The sequence below is a fragment of the Lepidochelys olivacea genome, assembly GCF_965140295.1.
Source record: "Lepidochelys olivacea isolate rLepOli2 genome assembly, chromosome: 3".
In the NCBI taxonomy this organism is placed as follows: domain Eukaryota; kingdom Metazoa; phylum Chordata; order Testudines; family Cheloniidae; genus Lepidochelys; species Lepidochelys olivacea.
In genome coordinates, this window is record NC_140413.1 from 79,564,761 (window position 1) to 79,580,228 (window position 15,468).

Genomic DNA, 15,468 nt, shown 5'->3' on the forward strand with positions numbered 1-15,468 from the left:
CACCTCCTACTGGCTGGTGTCTCTCCTGCCTCATGCCCCCACGGCCTTCCCAGAACTTTGGGGTTCTGCCCACCACAGTACCCCTACACTCTGGGTCTCCTTTTCCAAGGGAACTCACCTATGCCCACCTTGCCTCAGTGGCTACTGCAAGTCGTCATCTAGCCCCCTTTCTCTGGGGCAAGCTGCAGGCTGTGATGGCCACTCATCATTGGCAAGGGGGTTGGACCTGTTGCCTTTCTTAGCCCAGCTATCCCCCTGAAGCCTCAGTACCTCCTTTGGCCTTCAGCAAGGCCTCAGCCTGGGGACTCACCCAGTCAGAGCTCCCCAGTGCTGCTCTGCTTCAGGTACCATGTGCTCCCAGGCAGCTAGGTCCTTCCCACCCCAAGGCTGGAGTAAGACTGTGACCCAGCTCCTCCCTTAGCCTTCTTACACTGGTCCAGCTCGGCCTTGATTGGCTGCCTCAAGCCCGCTCAGGATTGGCTCCCTGGGGCAGCCCTTTCCCAGGGCTGTTTTTAACTCCTTCCAAACCAGAGTGGGGTGACCGCCCCGCTACACCCCACTAATGTCAATAGGAGAGTACTCACATGCTTAGAGTTAACATGTGCTTAAATCTTGCTGAACTGGGGCCTAATTTGAAGTAGAGAGAAATACAAACTCCTCTCTAGTTCAAGGTACAGTTGGTCAAACCTCAAAATTTCCATTCCATTCCAAGATTTAAAAAAAAAAAATCCAAATAAGAACAAAGTCTATTTTTTTGCAGTTTGCCATTAAATGTTTGATTTTTTTTCAGGTCAATCAAATGTTTTCCTTTCCATTCTGACATTTGATATATGCTGTTGTAAATTGTTTAATGTATATATTTGTTTATATTTTAAAATTGTAATATAAAAGATTTACTTATAAATAATGTTGTAAACCGGTGACTAAGTCAGTAATTGGTGTAATGTAAAAGTAATACAAATACAATTTCAAACAGTCATTTCAAAACAAAATGTTTAAATGTTATGTTCACAGCATATTTCTTAGAAATCAGAATGATTGCTCATAAGCACCCAGAAATATAGAGAGAAAAAACAGGTTGGTTTAAGCTGGCTCTTTGCAGATTGACTGATCTCACACTTCCCCACAAAGCCCCTAATCTGCAAGCAGGAGCAGCAATCCTCCTCCAATGCCATGGTTCTTAAATAGAATCTTCTATACACCATAATTCTGTTATGATAAAGGTGAATTCTTTGTTTTGATTTCCCCGCTCCCAAACAACTTTGACACCTTCCACTGGACAGTTTCAATTTTGACAGTCAGCATTTTCCAGTGGAACATGTTATGTTGGATTTTTTTTTTAACCAGCTCTACAAGGTAAAACATGTATGCCTCAGGCTTTGTGCTATCTTTTTGACTTTCCTCCCCTAATGTTACCTTCCCATATTCTTTGATTTTATACTATTTATTATCTAAAGCTTTAGGCACTTTTGAATAAATTGTTTTTGTTATACTGTCAGATCTTCTAACCTTAGCTTTCCAAAGCAAAAGGGCAAATGTGAGTCCTTAGAGCCTGAAGCCTCCTATTGGCATTCCAAATGTAATCAAAGAGTTGTACTTGTAGTAGTGGTTCAGATTAAATGGTTTAGTAGACAGTTGGCCAAGAAACTTTTTCTAGCCTTCTCAAAAATTTGCAAAATTATCCTTTGCATCTTTGTTTAGGTGTTTTTCCATGCTTCCAAAAGAGTTTGCTTTCAAGCAACATTTGAGAAGAAGTATTCTTTAAATGTTTGACTTGCCTGCCCTTTAATTCCACAATTCCTACAAATTATATTTGTTCAGGCAAAAGAGGCAGTCACATTCTTGGTCTAAAGCCATTTTGATAGAATAATTCTGGCTAACAGATACTGTAGCACACAGCAGCAGATTATATATAACTTCATTCACTAATTAGTGCAGTTGTGCAATTTGTTCATTCAAGTAGGCAAAGGCAATTTTACATTAGAAAAGAAAGAAAGTATAGGTACAATTTGGAAATGCTGCTTTATAATATTGGTTTGTATAGACTGCACTTTTACTAGGGGAAGCCACACCGGTAGATATACAGGTGTCTGGTGAGCAATGTGCAGTTTGGTAAGGACTGGATAGCCTGTAGCACAGCACATGACTTGAAAATAAACAAACAAACAAAAAATACTAGTTCTTATCCTGCTTGTCATCAGTAGACCTCCAACTGTTTTACAAAGGAGATCAGTATGATTGTCTGCATTTTACATATGGGGAAACTGAGTCACAATCACTTGCATAAGGTCACCCTGCAGACCAGAGCTGAGAACAGAACTCAGGTGTCCTAAGTCCCAGTCCAATGTTTTATTAGACAGCACTTCTCTGAAGAGCAAGCAAAAGAGTACACAACTTTACTGCTTTGAAAAGAAGTTGATTGCACTCCGTGTACTAATCTAGCCTACCAGAATATTTGTTGAAAGCAAATCCAAAACTTAATTGAAGCCAAGTTTAATTACATTTTCACAAAGTATTCTGCAGCATTTGCCTACCTGTCTTATGAGGTACTTTTTTAAAAAAAATCATTTAACATTCCATTGTTTTTAGTTGTAGCTTGTCAGTAATGGACTAGCTTTAAAATCTCAGTGACAGACATCTAGCTCTATGTACTTTAATAAATAGACAATGCAAAGAAACTGAAATCCAGTACAGAATAGTCTTTGGGTCTAATTCTGATCACAAACATGCAGAAGAATTTCACTATATATACAGCTAACACAGGCAAATTCTTTTGTATGCAACTTTTTTTAAATTAAAAATGCTAAAATCAGTAAATGCAAAATAACATAATCCTACATCTCTTAAATCAAATGTGAGTTCCTTTGATAATGGCCTGTCATAAATATAAAGGGAAGGGTAAACCCCTTTGAAATCCCTCCTGGCCAGGGGAAAGCTCCTCTCACCTGTAAAGGGTTAAGAAGCTAAAGGTAACCTCGCTGGCACCTGACCAAAATGACCAATGAGGAGACAAGATACTTTCAAAAGCTGGGAGGAGGGAGAGAAACAAAGGGTCTGGGTCTGTCTGTATGCTGGTTTCTGCCAGGGATAGACCAGGAATAGAACTTTTAGTAAGTAATCTAGCTAGGTATGTGTTAGATTATGATTTCTTTAAATGGCTGAGAAAAGAATTGTGCTGAATAGAATAACTATTTCTGTCTGTGTATCTTTTTTGTAACTTAAGGTTTTGCCTAGAGGGGTTCTCTATGTTTTTGAATCTAATTACCCTGTAAGATATCTGCCATCCTGATTTTACAGGGGGGATTTCTTTATTTCTATTTACTTCTATTTTTTATTAAAAGTCTTCTTGTAAAACACTGAATGCTTTTTCATTGTTCTCAGATCCAAGGGTTTGGGTCTGTGGTCACCTATGCAAATTGGTGAGGCTTTTTATCCAACATTTCCCAGGAAAGGGGGGGTGCAAGTGTTGGGAGGATTGTTCATTGTTCTTAAGATCCAAGGGTCTGGGTCTGTAGTCACCTAGGCAAATTGGTGAGGCTTTTTACCAAACCTTGTCCAGGAAGTGGGGTGCAAGGTTTTGGGAAGTATTTTGGGGGGAAGGACGCGTCCAAACAGCTCTTCCCCAGTAACCAGTATTAGTTTGGTGGTGGTAGCGGCCAGTCCAAGGATAACGGGTGGAATATTTTGTACCTTGGGGAAGTTTTGACCTAAGCTGGTAAAGATAAGCTTAGGAGGTTTTTCATGCAGGTCCCCACATCTGTACCCTAGAGTTCAGAGTGGGGGAGGAAACTTGACAATCATCTTCTCCCCTGCACCTGGATTGTCTCTCTTCTAAAATGAAAATCCTAGTCACCTTAATATCTCCTTATATGGTAGCTATTGCATACCCCTAATCATGTTACTTGCTCTCCTGTGCACCTTTTCCAATTCTCAAAGGTTTTTCATAGTTCCTGCCAGGAAATTAGTCCCTGCATCTGTGAGGATGTCGGAGGGCCAACCTACCCTGGCAAAAATGTCTGCTAGTGCCCGGCACACACTTTTAGCCTTGGAGTTGCTTAGAGCTACTGCTTTCGGCCATCGGGTGGCAAAATCCATGAAAGTCAGTATGTACTGCTTTCCTCTGGGTGTCTTTTTCGGAAAAGGACCCAGAATATCCACAGCTACTCGCTGAAATGGAACTTCAATGATGGGGAGTGGCTGGAGAGGGGCTTTGACCTGGTCTTGGGGTTTTCCCACAATTTGGCACATATCACAAGACTGGACATAGGTAGAAACATCCTTGCCCATTCCCTCCCAGTGGAATGACCCCTCAAGAGCTTGGCCCAGTATTTAGTTGGAACTACCAACTGTCTCTGAGGATGCCAGTCTTCCTGGTGTCCCCCAGAAAGAGTTTCCTTGTATAAAAGTCCTCTTTCTACAACAAACCTGGATCGATTTGAAGAGCTGAGAGGCGGTGGGTCCAAGCTCTCTGGAGGCTTTCATCTGCTTCCTGTTCGGTCTGGAACTGTTCCTTTGATGCTGGAGACATCAGTTCCTCATTGGATTGGGGACCTAGGCTTGGTCCCTCTGGAAGTGATATAGGGGATGGAGCTGTTTCTGTTGACTGTGAACCACTCTCCGCTGGTGCACTATGTTGGGATTCAGGCTCTGGCTGAGCCTCTTGTGTAGGGTTATCGGCTGCTGCCAGTTCAGGTTCGGTGGGGCCTTCTGGTGTTGAGGTTGCAAGTACTGGATTCAGTGCTGACACGGGGTCTGGTGTTGGTTGTTTGGCTGGTTCCGGTTCTGGGACTGGTTCTGTCTGGGTCTCTGGGACTGGATCCACTACTGCTGTTGCAGACATTGGCCTGGGGTCCGGGTCCATCACCTCTGACCGGGTCCTGATAGAAGTTTCCGGAACAGAGCTAGGCCTCACGGCTTGTTTAGCCTGGCTGCAGGTGACCATTCCCACCCACTTGGCCTGCTTCACATGATTGGCCAAGTCTTCCCCCAACAGCATGGGGATGGGATAATCATCATAGACTGCAAAAGTCCACATTCCTGACAAGCCCTTGCACTGGACAGGCAACTTGGCTGTAGGCAAATTGAAAGAGTTGGACTTGAAGGGTTGAATCGTCACTTGGATCTCTGGGTTGATTAAATTGGGGTCCACTAAGGAAACATGGATAGCTGACACTTGTGCTCCGGTGTCCCTCCACGCTGTGACCTTCTTCCCGCCCACACTCACAGTTTCCCTCCGCTCCAAGGGTATCTGGGAGGTATCTGGGCCTGTGGACCTCTGGTGTGATTCCAGTGCAATGAACTGTAATCTGTTGGGGTTCTTGGGGCAGTTGGCCTTTACATGCCCCAGCTCGTTACATTTAAAACATCGTCCAGCTGACGGGTCACTGGGGCGAGGAGGGTTGCTGGAGAACGGGGTGGCGGGACGATAAGGGGTCTGGAGGGTTCTTTGGGAGGTAGGTGGGGCCTTGGGCAGCCCCCGGTAATAGGGTGTGGTGTGGGGTGGTCCCTTCTGGTCTCCGCTCCAACTGCGACCAGTTTTCTTCTTCTCTGCCACCTCCACCCATCTGGCTCCAATCTCTCCTGCCTCGATTACAGTTTTGGGTTTCCCATCTAGGATGTATCTTTCTATTTCCTCTGGAACACCCTCTAAGAATTGTTCCATTTGCATTAGGAAGGGCAAATTTTCTGGAGATTCAACACTTGCTCCCGATATCCAGGCATCCCAATGTTTCACAATGTGGTAGGCATGTCGGGTAAATGACATGTCTGGTTTCCACCTTAGGGCTCTGAACCTCCGACGAGACTGCTTGGGTGTTATCCCCATTCTGACTCTCACCTTGGATTTAAACAGTTCATACTTGTTCATGTGTTCTTTAGGCATTTCAGCTGCCACCTCAGCTAAGGGTCCACTGAGCTGCGGCCTCAGCTCTACCATGTATTGGTCAGTAGAGATGTTGTAGCCAAGGCAGGCCCTTTCGAAGTTTTCTAAGAAGGCCTCAGTATCATCACCTGCCTTGTAGGTGGGGAACTTTCTGGGATGGGAAGTGGTACCCGGAGAAGGATTGCTAGGGTTTGTTGGTATATTCTGCCGGGCCTAGATCCTCTCCACCTCCTCCACATGCTTCCTCTCTTTTTCCTTCTCCTCCTTCTTCAGCCGCATGAGTTCTATCTGTGTTTCATGTTCCCTTTGTCTTTCCTCAGCCTGAAATTTGGCTAATTCCAGCTGTAGTCGAGCTGAGGATTTGGCCATTCTAACCTCTCTGTTTTTAACTAACTTTACACCCGAGGTTTAGAAATAAACAAACAAAACTTGGCTGTAAAATTTTGCTGTGCTGGAATAGAATACCTATTCTCTGATAGTGATTGTCAGCCTACAGAAAAAGACAATTCCCTTGTCTCTGCTCTGGGCCCAAATTAAAGCAAAAAACCTCCAACTACTTGGAAACCTGCTTACCCAGCCCAAAGAAAAAGCAAATGGGTAGAACACACACACCCTATTTACTTTTAGGAAGAAAAGAAAAAAAAACTCTGGGTTGGAAGACTGTGAATTTCCCTGCAGGAGTTAAGTACCCTGTCTCCAGGCAAAGAAAACCTGCATTTCACAAAGATAATCCCCTTTTGTCTCTGCTTGGCCACAAAGCAGAGAAAAAACAAGCTGCTTTCAGTTTCAGCTGCTTTCTGGACTTCCTTTCCAAAGGAAAAAAAAATTTCCTTTTTAAAATCTGTATTTCTAGTTCAAAAAATCTCAACTGGATCTCAAAATGATTTCAGGTTAATCCCACCACTATGCCATCATGTCAAGGTTCCTCCCCCACTCTGAACTCTAGGGTACAGATGTGGGGAGCTGCATGAAAAACCTCCTAAGCTTATCTTTACCAGCTTAGGTCAAAACTTCCCCAAGGTACAAAATATTCCACCCGTTGTCCTTGGACTGGCCGCTACCACCACCAAAGTAATACTGGTTACTGGGGAAAAGCTGTTTGGACGCGTCCTTCCCCCCAAAATACTTTCCAAAACCTTGCACCCCACTTCCTGGACAAGGTTTGGTAAAAAGCCTCACCAATTTGCCTAGGTGACTACAGACCCTTGGATCTTAAGAACAATGAACAATCCTCCCAACACTTGCACCCCCCTTTTCCTGGGAAATGTTGGGTAAAAAGCCTCACCAATTTGCATAGGTGACCACAGACCCAAACCCTTGGATCTGAGAACAATGAAAAAGCATTCAGTTTCTTACAAGAAGACTTTTAATAAAAATAGAAGTAAATAGAAATGAAGAAATCCCCCCTGTAAAATCAGGATGGTAGATATCTTACAGGGTAATTAGATTCAAAAACATAGAGAACCCCTCTAGGCAAAACCTTAAGTTACAAAAAAGATACACAGACAGAAATAGTTATTCTATTCAGCACAATTCTTTTCTCAGCCATTTAAAGAAATCATAATCTAACACATACCTAGCTAGATTACTTACTAAAAGTTCTAAGGCTCCATTCCTGGTCTATCCCTGGCAGAAACCAGCATACAGACAGACCCAGACCCTTTGTTTCTCTCCCTCCTCCCAGCTTTTGAAAGTATCTTGTCTCCTCATTGGTCATTTTGGTCAGGTGCCAGCGAGGTTACCTTTAGCTTCTTAACCCTTTACAGGTGAGAGGAGCTTTCCCCTGGCCAGGAGGGATTTCAAAGGGGTTTACCCTTCCCTTTATATTTATGACAATGATAAAGGTCTATAAAACCATGATTGGTATGTATAAAGTGTTATTTACCCCTTCACATAACAAGAACTAGGCATTATCTGATGAAATTAATAACAGCAGGTTTAAAAACAAAAACATAAGGAAGTACTTATTCACACAAAATGCACAGTCAACCTGTGGATCTCATTGCCAGAGGATCTTGTGAAAGCTAAAAGCATAATTGGGTTTGGAAAATAATTACATAAGTTCACAGAGGATAGGTCCATCAATGGCTATTAGGCAAGATGGGCAGGGGTGCGATCTCATGCTCTGGGTGTCCCTAAACCGCCAACTGACAGAAGCTGGGATGGGATGATAGGGAATGGATCATTTGAAATTGTCCTGTTCATTCCCTCTGAAACATATGGCACTGGCCAGTGTTGGCAGACTGGATACTGGGGTAGATGAACCACTGGTCTAACCCAGTACAGCTGTTATGTAAAAATGTCAGAGATCCAGTATGGATTTAGATCAGGCTGGAGCACCACAGACATGGTTATTATGATTCAGAAAAATGCATTGAACAAATTATGGAACTGTATGCTGCCTTCATTGATCTAAAAAAAATTCAATACTGTGGATTACACAAGTGACAACCTTCAAAAGGGCATCTAAATTATTGGTGGAAAACCAAAAAGGCTTACTGCAAAACCAGAAGTTCTTGAGGCACTTGTATGTGTAGCCCTTGTCATGGTGACTGTACTTATTTTTAGTGAACAGATTTTCAGAGGGAACGGAACAGTTTGAACTCACCATTAGCCTGGAAGAAAAGTAAAATGCTCTTCAACCAGTCCCATCAGCCAATATGTACATTGGCAGCACCATCTTCTGTGATGGTCCCCTAGATCAAGAAATATCAAACAGAATATGAAAGGCAAGCCAAGCCTTCAGAATGTTTCACCATAGGATACACAGCCACCATGCCATCCAACTGTCAACAACACTGATAAACAAATTAATGCAGCAGGGATAGCATCCCTTTTTTATATGGGTGTGAAACATGGACATTTTACCACAGACATCAAGAAACTTGGAAAGTTTCAAATGCACTGTCTTCGCTGTTTCATGTGCATCTGCTGGCAAGACAAAGCATTAAACAATAACATTTTTGAAAGAGAAGAAACAGCCAGCAATGAGGCAATGACTATCAAAACTCCTCTTAAATAGATAGATCATATTGCCAGATGATACACTCCCCAACAAAGTCCTCTATGGTGAGCTGAAACTCAAGTGTAAGAAGGGTGTTCAACATAAATGCTTCAAAGACACCCTTAAGTAGAACCTCAAATCATGCAGCATAAATATGGATAATTTCAAAGACACACCAAGGACAGACCTGAATTGATAGCAACTATAAATAAAGGTTGTAAACCCTTTGAGAAGGATAGATGCAAAAAAACTGGTTGAAAAAAGGGCAAGCTTTGGTGGGAGCCTAGACATTCCTATGTTGACATCTGTTTGTGACCTTTCTCCTCACAGATTGAGCTATAAAGCCACAAGAGAACACAGAAAATGCCATGATGTTGCCATCAGAAATTCAAACTCCATGGCTGTTCATCATATCTGTGTGTTCAAGTGAATAACTCAAATAACTTCGGAAATACAATTGCTGCCAAATTCAACCAGCTCTATGCTATTCCATTGGTTTCACTAGCATTACACAAATTCTGAGCTTGGCAAATAATTGCCTTTTTTTGGTTCACTGCAGTTCAAAAAAATGAAAAAAAATCTATTTGGGTTGAACCAAATTTGATAATAGTGAAAAATTTCACCCAGTCAAAAAAAATATTCCATCGTGACATTTTAAATGAGCTAGACTCACAAATGGGAAAAGGCAGAGAGATCTCCGTATAACTTTTAGCTCAATAGCTGGATCTCTCACCCAGGAGACCTGTGTTGAATTCCTCCCTCTGCGTGATCTGGAGAAGGGATTTGGACTTGGCTGCACCCTAGCCAGTAGCATGTTCTGGTGTGTGTCTGCTGAAGTTGTTTATCTTGTATAAAAAGTCATTGAAATGGGGACTTGAACACGGTCTCCCAGGTCCTAGTTGACTGCTTTAACCAGCAGGCTATACAAATCACTCACGTTTTCCCTGGTCCAATGACTATTCATTGTCATTCACAGTGGCAATTCAGAGACATTTAGAATGACAATAATTACTCCTGCAAAGTAGGAGACCCAACTTCACATTCCTTCTTGATCATCAGGCAAAATATGAAATTGAACTTAAGTCTCCCATGTTCCTGATGGATGCCCTAACCATTGTGGTTATAAGAAGGGAACCTGTACCTCATTTTGTGAATGGCAATTAAGTCACCCCACCCCTGCAAAAAATATGATTAAAACTATTTCAGGAGTTCATGTCAAATTCACAAAATGTTTCAGATAGACCCAAACTACCCTTTTGAGGCAAATAATGTATTAATGCATTTTTTTCACTCAGCTCTACCCACATGTAACTCAGAGCAGAACTTGCCCTCTTCTTTATAGCATTTTCCTTCATGACCCAGTTTCAAGGTCACAAGCAGCTATTTGAAGGTTACATGATACTAACAAAGTTAAGCACATTTGAAAATGTGTAAAATATAGGACCAGCTAGAGTTTCAGAAACTGGTTTAAAGACTCAAAGTGAATGAATAAACTAAGCATTTAATGAACGACTAATGCAAGCTACCTGCTTGATATAGATTTGCACTCAGTCGTCTCATTGCAGATCAACTATTTCCTATTCATATCTGTTTAAAAAATGGTGACCTTTGACATTATGTGATGTGGCATAGTACATGCCACAATTCAAAATACTCCTGAAATTACCTTTACTATTTGCCATCCCCACAGCATGGCAGGTAAAGCATTTTATTAGACATTACTTAATTGATTATATTTGTACAGTACACATCTGAGAAATTGTATTTACATACAGATAGTGGGTGGGCTAATATATAGTAGTATGTTTGGAAGAAAAAATGTTGGATTGTGAGCAAACATGGGAGAGCTTATAGAACAACTGAATTAATAGTAGGGGAAGACGGATTTGGTGACCTGTCAGTAGTCTATCCCCTGGTAATGAGCAGTGCTTTGTACTGTCTTATTTAAAAGGGAATTAAATGATAGACATGGTGTGACACTCTGTATCTCAGGGGAACACCCTGCACCCCCATGTTCATCCTTATAAAATAATTGTGTAGTATCCAATGCAACATTTGTCATGTTGGGTGTCTTTGGAAGGCTCCTGATGCACTGAGCATTGTTATTATAGTAATGTTATAGGTTGTAATTTCATGTATATAGTTAGGAGGCTGAAAATGTGTCCTCGTGGCTTAAAACAAGCCCAGGCAAAAACTCTCCAAGAGCAGAAGCCCAGGCAAACTCTCCAAGAGCAGAGGGGCAGTTCTCACCTCATTAGGGCATGTATGGGACAAACCCAGTTCAGCCTCACAGGAACAAAGGACACTGGCCTAGGCAGCAACAAAGGATCTGTTGGACTCTTGAGTGAGTCACCCCCCTTCCCTTGGTCAGTTTGGGACTACGATGCGGTAATGCTCTGAAGGGGGGGGGGGGAAAGCCAAGAAGGAAGAAAGAACATGATAGAAGGGAGAGACATTTGACATGAACCCTCTCTTCCACCTACATCTACAGAAACCACCACCAAGCGACTAAAGCGCTGATCAAAAGGGGGAGCCTGGCTGAAGGGCAACCAGACAGCCTGTGGTGAGAAGCATCTAAGTTTGTAAGGGCACTGAAAATGTTAAGATCAGTTTAGAATGCATTTTGCTTTTATTTCATTTGACCAAATCTGACTTCTTGTGCTTTGACTTATAATCACTTAAAATCTATCTGTTGTAGTAAATACATTTGTTTGTTTATTCTACCTGAAGCAGTGTCAGAGACTCCCCTTGGGATAACAAGCCTGGTACATATCAATGTCTTTGTTAAATTGACGAACTCATATAAGCATCCAGCGGGCATAACTGGACACTGAAAGACAGAGGTTCCTAGGGTTGTATCTAGAACTGGAGATATTGGCTAGTGTCATTCAGTTGCACAATGTAAGCAGCTTACATGCTTGCAGTTGTGCGTGAAAAGCCCAGGAGTGGGGGTTCTCACAGCAGAGCAGGGTAAGGCTGGCTCCCAGAGTCAAGGATTGGAATGACTTAGCAGATCACTGGTCCGGATAACCGGGAGAACATCACACATAGTATTTCCCTTAGGAGCTTATTCCAGTCTCAGTTAGGATTTTTCCCCTGATATTCAGCCTACAACTTTTTATCCTCTCATTTCTAATTTAAAACATCCAACCCCCTCCTTTCTTGGGTCATGGTATATACACTTAGCATCTGTAGATTGTTATCTTGTCTCCTCAATTTTCGTTTAGCAAAAGTAATTTGCTGCTCCCAGAGCACATCTTAGACCTGAAGAAATAGAAAAAGGGCTTATGATTTGGGGATTTTGCGGGTTTTTGGTGTGGTTTTTTTTTTTTTTTTTTTTTACTAAGTGCCAGTGAAAACAATTCTATTCAGTGTATTCCGGAGTGATTTAGATGTTTATTTCTAATTACAGCTATGATGGACCTTTATAAAAGAACAAAGGAATTATCATACTACCAGTGACCAGTATCTGATGCTGCTTGTTGCTTATCATGATGTCCCATGCCTGTGCTACTCCAGGGATGCCAGCCTAGATATTTTTTCTTCTTTGCTTTTTGCACAACCAACTTTGTGCTTTCTTCTATGCTGCCTGCATAGGATGCATATTCATTAATAAAATTAAATCAGTTTTTTTCTGATGCAATAACATTATACTTTACTCTTATTAATTGCATGCAAGCAGAAGACACCAACAATTATTTCTATATTCTACTGATGCAAATCAAGTATGCCTACAACGCAATTAAAAACCCATGGTTGACCCATGCCAGCTGACTCTGGCTCACAAGGCTTGGGCTAAGGGACTGTTTAATTATGGTGTAGATTTTTGGGGTTGGGCTGGAGCCTGAACTCTGGGACCCTCCCACCTCTCAGAGTCCTACAAGCCTAGGCTCCAACCCAAGCCCAAATATCTACACTACAATTAAACAGCCCCTTAGCCCCAGCCCCACAAATGCAAATCAGTTGGCATGGGCCACCTGTGGGTGTCTAAGTGCAGTGTGGATGTACCCTAAGATCAGAAGTAAGCTCAGACTCCTTACCACTTTTACTTTTTACACATCCTTATAATCATAAGAATATTGAATTAATTAGAGTCGCATGTACATTATTAGATCCACATACAGAGAAAACTGAGAAAGATGGATTATTAACTAAACAGCCAAGAAACATTTTGAAGCCAAATGTTTTATTTTGAAACATAAATTAAACCCAACATGTTTTAATGGGTTTTAATAGCATTTTAATTTGAAGTGTCAATTCAAAACAAAATGGGTATTCTAATACAAATTTTAGTTTTGAAAAAAAAAAGTTGGAATTTTCCAATTTGGTGTTTCGAACTCAGTTTTTTTCCATAGCTTTTCATACTGTGAAAGTTTTCACTATTTTAACTTTTTGTTTTGATTTGGGAGAAAAACAGAAGTTAAAATATCAGAATTCCCAGCAGAATAGAAATTACTTTCTATCTATCTTAATTAGTGCTCAGTACTGCAAGGTTTACAACACCCTCTATTCATATAACTTCAAAGGGATCTGAGACATTCGGGGCCTCATTTTTGAAGGTATTTGTGTTCCAAAGATGCAGAAAGGTGCCGACTGAGAGTTCAGTGGGAGTTTGGCACTCAAGCGTTTTTGAAAATCCCATCTTCACCATTGAAGAGGTGGCTGGAGCAATCAAGTCTTGATTATTTCCACTCAAACATTGAGCCATGCACCTGAAATATTGCAGCTGGTATAAAATGAAGCAGCCCTTCCGATGGCAGATTACTGTGAGCATACCACTTCTGTAGTCTTCTCCTTGCATACTTGCAATTGAATACAGAGTCCTGTTCATGGTCTCTGTTTTGATATTTCAACATCTTCATTGGAGAGACCCTAGTTATTTAGCTTTCCTACAATAAGTTATTCACACACCCTCTCACTTATTCAGAGTAGTTTTTTTTCTAGAGGATGGGAAGAAAGAGGGAAGGATATTATTTCTTCCATTTTTAGCTGAAAATGGGAGGTACTCATATAGACTGAAAGACAGTAAGTACCTAGATAGATTCTGAGTTCACCTGTCCAATTCTTACCCAGATTTTTTTTGAATTATTAAGACAAACAATTCTGTGACAGGCTCCACGAATCCCAAAGATTTGGTAGAATCCTGAAACTGAGTTGGATTTTGTACTTTTATTTTGACAAATGAATTTACTGAAATGTTTCATATTTTCGAAAAATTTATAGTCACAAGTGGGAAACCAGATATAACCTAATAGAGTCAGTTAATGCATGTATATCTTATTAAATATCCTGCAGGGAGCCTGGGCGGAGACAAGGTGAGGATATGCGGCACCGGCAGAAGGAGGATAGCATGGACATGAAAAATTGCAGCAATTACAGTAAGTTGACCTAACATACATCCACTTAATTTTTGTAGTGTAGACATTGATCTACTTAAACAAATATTGTCATTCAAAACTTAAACAATTCAGAAACAGACAATTCAGAACTATAGCCATTTTCCTAAGGTTATGTTCTCAATTAATTTAATCAGGGCATATAAATTTTCTTAAAAGGACTCTACTAAAATTAGGCTTTGTTTAAAAAAAAATGGAGGCAGGAACTAAAAAAAAAAAAAACTAAAGAAAATGTGTTTTTGGTGGAATTTTAAACAAACATGGAAATAAACCTTTCCCTGTGGTGCTGAAATCCAAATACAATATCACTATTTCTCAGGGGAGAAAAAAGCTAGTGAAACTGGTAGTCTAGTTTCAAACTGTCCAGAAAGAAAAAGCAAAGACCATTAATAGAGGACAATTATATTTCTAAAAGTTTTCTTTAAAATCTATTATTAGTAACAGGGTTGATTAAAAAATATTGCACCAAGTTCTAAGGTAATGTGCTGAACACCTACATCAGAAATATATTGTCTATAGCGTCCATAGTCATGGTCACTGAAGTTCAGAGTCTGAGCTTTGATCTCTATTGACCATCGTGGGCATAATTTTCAATGAAGACAGTTCTTTTCCTTGGCAGGAGGTCATCCATTTCCAGAAAGTGGACTGATTATTGTTCCTTGCTCCAAGAAACTCAATGTGTGTGCTTGCTTTATAGATCTATATATCTTTTTAAATTTATCCCTCACATACTATTTATCTAAATGTAATAAAAGACCAAGTAAGACAGAAGACAAGCAATAAGGTCTCATATTTTCAATGCAAAATTCAATACACGACTTCTCTCAGGCATTTAGAATGGGTAATGTAATAAAAAAACCCTACATTAAATAGGATTTCAGAGTTGCTAAAACCAACTTTTTTGAAAGCAAATTGGTTTCTTTCTGTTTATGCTATCTCCTATTATGGGAAAACATTGCTTTCCCTACATTTGTTAGCGAGGAACTTTTAGAAAACAGTATGAGTAATAATTAATTGCAATTATATAGCACCTTTCATAAAATCCATACTAGATATTATAATTATCTATTGGTCTGGTTTGAAGAAGGGCCTTAACCAAGATACCATTTTTGAGACTTTTTGGTCTTCAGTGGTCCTAAACCTTTATAGAACAGTTATGATCTTGCCTACATTACAAAATACAGCTG